This window comes from Myotis brandtii, unplaced genomic scaffold (genome assembly GCF_000412655.1).
Source record: "Myotis brandtii unplaced genomic scaffold, ASM41265v1 scaffold504, whole genome shotgun sequence".
Lineage (NCBI taxonomy): Eukaryota > Metazoa > Chordata > Mammalia > Chiroptera > Vespertilionidae > Myotis > Myotis brandtii.
In genome coordinates this window covers 2,759,291-2,768,418 of record NW_005369217.1, presented here as the reverse complement: position 1 = coordinate 2,768,418, position 9,128 = coordinate 2,759,291, and the positions used below count along the sequence as shown (strand labels likewise).

At 44.2% G+C, this 9,128-nt stretch overlaps 1 protein-coding gene across 3 annotated transcripts in view; it reads right to left on the bottom strand.

Annotated features, from left to right (window-relative positions):
- TMCC3 (transmembrane and coiled-coil domain family 3) overlaps positions 1-9,128 on the bottom strand; it is a 219,873-nt gene that overhangs the window by 18,964 nt on the left and 191,781 nt on the right. Inside the window, exon 2 of one of the 3 annotated variants that reach the window (XM_014548343.1) lies at positions 2,142-2,152. The exons of 1 other annotated variant lie outside the window; for it this stretch is intronic. The gene's annotated coding sequence lies outside the window, so the exon portion shown is untranslated. The remainder of the gene's footprint in view (positions 1-2,141; positions 2,153-9,128) is intronic. One more of the 3 variants, XM_014548344.1, reaches the window with a different exon arrangement.

The window sequence follows — 9,128 nt, the reverse complement described above, 5'->3', positions numbered from 1 at the left end:
ACCCCTCCGCCCCCCGCCACCTGCCTTCTCTCTGAGGTTTGACAGTCTCTGTTCGATGCTTCTATGTCTCTGGATCTATTCTCTTACCATTTGCAACAGCATGGAGAGCATTATGCTAAGCGAAATAAGCCAGTCGGAGAAAGATAAATATCATATGATCTCACTCATTTGTGGAATATAATGAACAACATAAACTGATGAACAAAAATAGATCATATATTCTTTACACCAATCCTATCTTACGAGAAAAGCAAGGCTTATAAAAAATACGTGTTTCTCAAAGTCCATGAATAAATACTAAATAGCTTAGCTGGGGCTCAACTCAGATATATAAACAAGGCAAGGCTTTGAAAGACCTGTACAAGCTCAGCCACTGGTCATGAGAATCCATTCTGCAGTGTCCCAGTGTGGTTCTCCAGACTTGTGTGGAAGCTTCAGGCTTGGTTTAGACTACTCTGTCAGAAATTCTCCCTCAGGCTAGCCTCGAAACCATCACCATGTAACTTCCTACCCCTGGCCCCGGGTTGGGGCCTGGAGCCGCACCAATTTCATCTTGGATACAACTTATAAAATCCACTTTTCTTCATCCATGTTCCAAAATATAAATAGTGAACTATGCAAAATAATTTTATGAGGGTAAAAAAGATTATGCTTTTATCAAAATTGAAAGGGTTAATCACGAAACAGGGCTCTGACTTAGCTGGGGCTAACAGAAGGAGCTCCTTCTGCAAACCTAAGCCTTGCACAAACACGCCCCCTGAGTGGTTATTTTACAGAAATTCCTGAAACCATAACCCTTGCACAGCCCCCAGGAAGAAGGACGTCTGACGCCAGCAGGAGGACAAAGGGCAAGGCTGTAAAACTGGGGGTGGGGGGGCGGTGGGGTGGTGAACGGTCCTGATACATGTCAAGCCGAAGCCCCATCTGCAGCTCTCCCTGAGCACATAAAAAGCCTGCTCCCTCCCCATTCACCACTGATTTCTTTTTCGAACTCAGTCCCTCTGCACCCAGGTGACTTGAATAAATATCTTTTTGATTACACTGAGCCTTGAGTCGGTTCTGTGCGACCCCGGCCCAACCCTGAACCTTTCAAATATCACAGTCAGGCATTTATAATCACTAAGAGAAGAAAGAAAATAACAGAAACATAAGGTAAGACTAAGAAATGTAAGGCCTCTGGAGAAGAAGCAAGGGCCTAACAAGGGAGGGGGTGATACCTGGACACGTGTGGGAAAAGGCACTCAGCAGACAACCACGGACCTGCCTGGAGAGAAGGGAATGACCCTTCCTTGTGCTGTGCTAGGTGACACAGCTGAGAGGATGAGGCGGGGCCCTGCAGGGGTACCTCTGTATCTTCTCCCGGAAGAACACGAGTTTTATCACCTTCCTACCTGTAATATATATGATACTACTAAGCCATCTTCCCTCCTGCTAGCTGAGGTCACTAGGCATGCACTCGGGAAATGTCGCACCAGCCAGTGAACATGGACCCTAGGGAGGCTAGCCAGTCATAGATCCCAGCATCAAACACTTGGTTTTCTTGCTAATTGAGCTAACCTGTCCTGGACAAATCACTCTGAAGGCTTGATAAGCATCCTCCTTATCATGACACTAGAGGCACGATGCACGAAGATTCGTGCAAGAATAGGCCAGGGAGGGGGTGATACCTGGACACGTGTGGGAAAAGGCACTCAGCAGACAACCACGGACCTGCCTGGAGAGAAGGGAATGACCCTTCCTTGTGCTGTGCTAGGTGACACAGCTGAGAGGATGAGGCGGGGCCCTGCAGGGGTACCTCTGTATCTTCTCCCGGAAGAACACGAGTTTTATCACCTTCCTACCTGTAATATATATGATACTACTAAGCCATCTTCCCTCCTGCTAGCTGAGGTCACTAGGCATGCACTCGGGAAATGTCGCACCAGCCAGTGAACATGGACCCTAGGGAGGCTAGCCAGTCATAGATCCCAGCATCAAACACTTGGTTTTCTTGCTAATTGAGCTAACCTGTCCTGGACAAATCACTCTGAAGGCTTGATAAGCATCCTCCTTATCATGACACTAGAGGCACGATGCACGAAGATTCGTGCAAGAATAGGCCTTCCTTCCCCTGGCTGCCGGCACCAGTTTCCCTCCGGAACCCACCTCCTGCCTTCCCTCCTGTCTTCGCTCCGGGGCCGGGAGCCACCTCCCGCCTTCGCTCTGAGCCGGCCGCTACCATTTTTGTCGTGTTAACTTGCATATTCCCTCCTCATTAGCTGTGGGCGCTGCCATCTTTGTCACAAAGTGATGGTCAATTTGCATATTCCGTCTTTATTAGATAGGATAATTAACACATTCATGTGGATACCTATACACAATACCTCTATTTCAGAAGAAAGCCACTTCCCCCACTACATGCTAGAAATGAAAAAATCTTATGATCTTCTCATAATATCCAAAAGGAAATTAGTAAAGTGTCTTAGTGACATGCTTGTTCTAATTTGTTTACACAAAGAACATTTCCTTTTGTAGTTCAAGTCTGACAACAGCACACTTTGAACCTGAAATAAGTTCATGGTGTACAGAATGGGAATTGAGTCACTAGTTTGGCCATAAAGGTTCAATCCCCCCGCCGCCCCCTTCCTCTCCTAGCATCCCTGACAAGAATCTGTAGTGTCATCGTTCTATGTCTTGCCTGCAGTTGAAGCAGACCTCATAACTCAATCAAGGATCATTCGGAAGGGAGGCTGGGATACGGCCCTGTGATAGCCAATCCTTCACCCACCGACACTGCTAATTAACAGTGTAAAGTGTTCAAGGCTCTCAACAACAAATTCTTCAAACATCTTCAAGCACTTACAAACACTTGATACTGTAATTAAAATTAATTACCTTCTCATTAAGCCTCTACCAGGCAACAGTGATAACCTACTTTGAGTTACATGCACTAGAGAATACATATTTCTTCAAAATAATTTATAACTCATACCTTCAATTAATACAAACTAACCCCTTACAAAATTAGTCTGACCTGGTAGATTTACTGTATACTGTGTAATTTACATAAAAGTTAAATTAAAGGGGGAAAAAGGCCATATTTTAACAGACTGCCTTGAAGGGCAAAAGGGGAAGGCTATGGTAATGAAAATCAAGCAACTTATAATGAGTAGCAACTGCAGGTAAAAAACAGCCAAGGGTCCTCTGTGGAGGAAACTGTAGAGGGGTTCAAGGCGTCACCCAAACACCCATAGAGGGCTATTTCTAAGAAGAGGAAGCGGTCTCTGGGGACCCCACATTCCTGGAAGATAGGCAAGTTTGGGAAAGGGAAGTGAGCACCTTTGCAGGCCTGGACCCTAAGAACTCGGCCTTCTCATGGTGAGATGGTGAATTCTCACGTAAGGGAAGCAGGAAGCCCTGATATTAGGACAATTGCAGAATAAACGTCATTGAGGCTTTTAGTTCCTATGCTCAGAAGAAGTTGAGGGAAGGGGTGAATGGAAACCCCTGAGCACTAAACTAACTTCGGGAATCTTTCCCACCCATGCTTGTTATTCCCCATTGGCTCCGGGCAGTGTCTGTCAGTAACAACTCCCCAGGAAAAGGACCAGAGCATGTGGCTTGAGGGCTGAGGGACAGGAAGGCATACCACATTCCACTCCAAGACAGCCACCGCAGGAACTCAGGAAGTGAGGATTTGGCGACAGCTCTAAAGAAGAATAGTAACTGTCACCACCCTCAGCCAGTGAGCAAAGAACGCCAGCCTGGGCCTGGGAGGTAGCTGGGAGCAGCAGATCTGCCTCCATCCCAGGACTGCGACCCCAGCCTTCTGCAAGTATGTCAAACTCGCAGCCAGCGGGCCGCATGCTTCGTTTAAATAAACCAGGCATACGATCTGCTGGCCATGAGTTTGACATGCTTGTACCTACAGCATTTATTTATGGCTTCCCTTACCCTCAAAATACGGAGGGTGGGCGTTCTTGTGTGCTTAACTAAGTTTCTGAATGATAGCTACAAATCCAACACTGTCCTACCCAGTCCTCAGCACCTCCAATTGGAAGGCCTTCGAGGCATTCTTAGGGCCTCTTAGGCACACACAACAACTAACTTCATGTGAGGGGCACCGACCTGCAACAGGAATTAGACTTTCAGAGCTGGAAGAATCCTTAGAGGTCTCACTTGGCCTACTGCCTGCTTTTAAAGGCCGCTTGAATATGAACCCAGGTAACATTTCCTTTTGACCCATGCTCTATACATTATAGCTGCCTTGCACAAAGGGAAAGGAACTTGTCTGCTGAAGTACAGCTTCTTGGGTAAATGCAGAATGAATTCAGTGGTGAATATGATAGGGTGTCTATCAGATAACAAGCATGTTCCCTCTTTGCCTTGGATGCTAGAAGTGTAGAACCAAACTTAGGGTAACTGTTAGACCTGGGGCTTAGCCCTTTTGCTTCCCCCTCCTTTTTTCTTTTTGATTTCTGGACATTATTGCTACTCTATTTTCCATGTGCCTTATCATAACCTGACTCTCAGTGGAAAGGGGTGGGTGAACTTTACAGATGCTAAGCATGTCATGCTGTCTGGAGATGAATGCTGTAGTCACTCCCAAATGTAATGGGGGTAACGTGATAAAACATACCCAGCTCATAAACTGGCACAGCTACTTCTATCCCCTACTCCAGGGCACCCAGAGGAAGCTGCACCAACGGTTACAACTGGGCTCGTGTTTTTTTAGAAGTTGATAGATAGGATTGAGCCAGGAAATAGCAGTTGGTACTCAGGCCCCAAAGCACATTCCCAAAGCAAACCTAAGCCTCAAAATTAAGTCCCTCTCTGCAGGCAAGGGTTGAGTTTGTTTCTGGTGCCATAAAAAATACTGGGGTGGGGGTGAGGGAAACATATACCAGATGATTTGTAGTATAGAATTTTGTTGTAAATGGATCAGAATACTACTAGCCATCAGACAGGGCTTAGAGATAACACACTTACATTTGAGGGAGTGGAAGGAAAACTGATCTATATTAATTTCTTTTCCTTTTGCAATAATGAAGTTGTTTCGAGCAATTTTATTTTTTCTAAGACAAGCCAGCAGTATTGTTGCCAAATAGCAATTAGAAATAAAAAGCTGTTTTTATTTCTACCAAAATAATAAATAGCTTTACATTTAAAGAAAATAATGTTAATGTCCATGAAAAATGCATTCAACCAACACTTTAGTATTTACTTCTAGTAAGGAAAAGCAACCTTACTTTGAAGTTGTGTTGGATTTTTAAAAGAGGATAATCAATATAAAAAACTCTAACCTCTGTGGGTCAAATAAAGTGATCTTTTAGAAAGCTAAATGAGGTCATGTCCTATTCTTTTGAAAACCTTTAAAGTTCCTAGATTAAAGTGTGAACTCCTTAGCAAAGCATTTAAAATTCCGGATCAGGTTCCCTATCTTAGCTATATTCCTCCAGCGGTTCTCAACCTGTGGGTCACGACCCCTTTGGCGGTCGAATGACCCTTTCACAGGGGTCGCCTAAGACCATCCTGCATATCAGAAACATCAATTGGCTGCATCCTGCACACCCCTACTGGGGATTGAACCTGAAACCCAGGCATGTGCCCAGACCAGGAATCGAACCAGTGACCTCTTGGTTCATGGGTCGACGCTTAACCACTGAACCACACTGGCCGGGTGGTCATCTATATTCTGCTTGGAGCCATATAAGACATATCAGTTTCCTGAATGTTTGATCTGGCGTGAATCAACATTAACAGCCCAGTCTGCCTGGAAAGTAATCCAGCACAACCTCAGCTGCAGGTTCTTTCAGTGCAAACAGCTGGGAGAATGTAAACATGAGGCTGCCCCAGTTGGCTGTTTGTCAATTACTGAATCAGGCAACAGATACTGAGATCCTATTGAGGAAGGAATGTGGGGCAGGACACAGCTAGTTTATTAGACATTCCCACCCCTCGAGGCTTCATGGTAGTAGAGGGACAAATATTACACAAGTACTTATTACTATACTCAGTGCTACTGTAGAAGGGGTAAAGGCAGATGTGGGGGTGAGCACAAAGGAAGCAATTAGTTTCAGCTGAGATTGGAGGTGGCTGTTTGAATCAGTAGTTAAAAGGCAAATTGGGATGGAGACAGGGAGGCCCCTCTAGGGCAGTGGTTCTCAACCTTGGCTGCACATTAGAATCACCTGGGAATCTTTTTAAAATCCTGATTTCTGGGCCTCATCCTCCGGAAATTCTGTGTCTTTGTTACTAATGTTGTGGCCCCACCCCATAACAAAGAAACAGAATTTCCGGATGAGGATGAGGCCCAGAAATCAGGATTTTAAAAAGATTCCCAGGTGATTCTAATGTGCAGCCAAGGTTGAGAACCACTGCCCTAGAGGGGCCTCCCTGTCTCCATCCCAATTTGCCTTTTAACTACTGATTCAAACAGCCACCTCCAATCTCAGCTGAAACTAATTGCTTCCTTTGTGCTCACCCCCACATCTGCCTTTACCCCTTCTACAGTAGCACTGAGTATAGTAATAAGTACTTGTGTAATATTTGTCCCTCTACTACCATGAAGCCTCGAGGGGTGGGAATGTCTAATAAACTAGCTGTGTCCTGCCCCACATTCCTTCCTCAATAGGATCTCAGTATCTGTTGCCTGATTCAGTAATTGACAAACAGCCAACTGGGGCAGCCTCATGTTTACATTCTCCCAGCTGTTTGCACTGAAAGAACCTGCAGCTGAGGTTGTGCTGGATTACTTTCCAGGCAGACTGGGCTGTTAATGTTGATTCACGCCAGATCAAACATTCAGGAAACTGATATGTCTTATACGGCTCCAAGCAGAATATAGGTGACCACCCGGCCAGTGTCGTTCAGTGGTTAAGCGTCGACGCATGAACCAAGAGGTCACTGGTTCGATTCCTGGTCTGGGCACATGCCTGGGTTTCAGGTTCAATCCAGTAGGGGGGTGCAGGATGCAGCCAATTGATGTTTCTCTCTATCTCTCTCCCTTCCTCTTTCTAAAAATCAATTTAAAAACATATTTAAAAAAATATAGGTGACCAATTGCCAAGTGGTAAATATTAAGGTCCCCATCGTACAGAATATGCAGTTGTACTCCCTTTCTCCCTAAGTGACCTTTTCCCTGGGGTTACCATCATAATTACGGCAGGGAACCCAGGAGGCTGCTCCTTCTAACACACATATTCAATCCATTAATTGTGATGACAAAAAGGCAGTCTTGCATTGCATTAAATTAAAAAACTTCCTGGTCTGGGCACATGCCTGGGTTTCAGGTTCAATCCAGTAGGGGGGTGCAGGATGCAGCCAATTGATGTTTCTCTCTATCTCTCTCCCTTCCTCTTTCTAAACAACAATTTAAAAACGTATTTTAAAAAATATAGGTGACCTATTGCCAAGTGGTAAATATTAAGGTCCCCATCGTACAGAATATGTTGTACTCCTCCCTATTGCCAAGTGGTAAATATTAAGGTCCCCATCGTACAGAATATGCAGTTGTACTCCCTTTCTCCCTAAGTGACCTTTTCCCTGGGGTTACCATCATAATTATGGCAGGGAACCCAGGAAGCTGCTCATTCTAACACACATATTTAATCCATTAATTGTGATGATAAAAAGGCAGTCTTGCACTGCATTAAATTAAAAAACTTAAAAAATAATTTATTTAATGCACTAGTAAGATTATCAAGTAAATATAGTTCCTTGTCCCTCAGGAAACCACATTCAATAGAACGTGGACACAAAACAAAGGAGTCCTTTTATCCTCCAGGGTCTAAGAAGTCAGTGACTTGTGTAAAGGGGAAAAGTAGGCCTCAAGAAGAATGATCAGATATAATTATTTATATCAGGATATTTAAAATTCATTTTAAATAAATTGGCAGGGTATTTAAAATTTATTTTAAAAAGAGAAGTTATCAGTTGCTAAGGACTTGTTAAGCATCATGTAATTTTCTAAATGCTTCACATATTTTATTTTTGCTTTCAATCATCTAAGGTTAGAATAATCACTTCTATTTTATATGGAGAAAGTAAGTTACTTGTCTGAAGCCATAAGGCAAGCAAGTGGCAGAGCGGTGGTTCCAGCTGGCTTCAAGGTCTGGATGCTAGTAACAGCCCTGCCTTTTATCGAGAGCCCACTGCATATACCTGACCCATAACCCCTACAACCTCTGAAAGGTAGTTCACTTAAGTCACTGTGTTACCATTAAACATTACAAAGTGAAAAATATGTATAATGGAGAAACCAGAACAGCAAACACTAAGCAGACAGCTTTGGACAGTTCTTTGGAGATGTTCCCCATTTGCCATTAATAAGAGAAGAGACTAGCTTAAATCCCAGGATATCTTACGTAATAAAAAATGTAGGTAGCTTCTGTTTTAACCACAAACAGTGATTCTCATCTCCAGTGATGCATGCCAGCTTGTACATGCCTCCCTCTCTGGCTAAAGCCCTAGTGATACTGTAATCATTAGATGCTCTGCAACCAGACGCAGGCGAGAGAAGGTTTCCTTTTTTTCCTTCTCCTACAGCTACAACAATTGACAAGCACCAAAGATTTATATCTCAGAGAATAGTCCTCTAGGGATACAGCGTTTTGTAATCTGGGAGAAAGGAAACTACAAAGAAATAAATTGAAAGTCGGTTGTGATTTTTAAGATAAACATTATACCATGACCCTTCTTAGAACCCGAGTCTATATTTGGGTTGACTGTCTTTTCGAACAGAGGGAACTGCCTGCCAGGGCCCCCTCACACCTGCAGCAACCAGCCAGCTCAGATTCGTAGGAAAGCCCTGATCCAGAGCCATGTGTCTTACAACAGAGGTTAACTACACACAGTGGTAGCATAAGATTGTGGTTAGAAGCACAGATTCTGAGCCAGACTGTATAGGTTCAAAGTCCAGCTCTGCCACGTCAATTGTATCACCTTGGGTAACTTACTCTCTCTATGCCTCGGTTTCCTCATCTGCAAAATGAGTGAGGACAGCAGTATCTACAAGGGTGATTGTGAGGATTAAATGAAGTAATAATTGTGAAGTGCTTGGAACAGCGCCTCATACAGAGTAAGTGCTTCAGTGTAGGCTATTGTTTATTAAACACAACCCCCCCCCCCCCCCCCCCCCCCCCCAAACC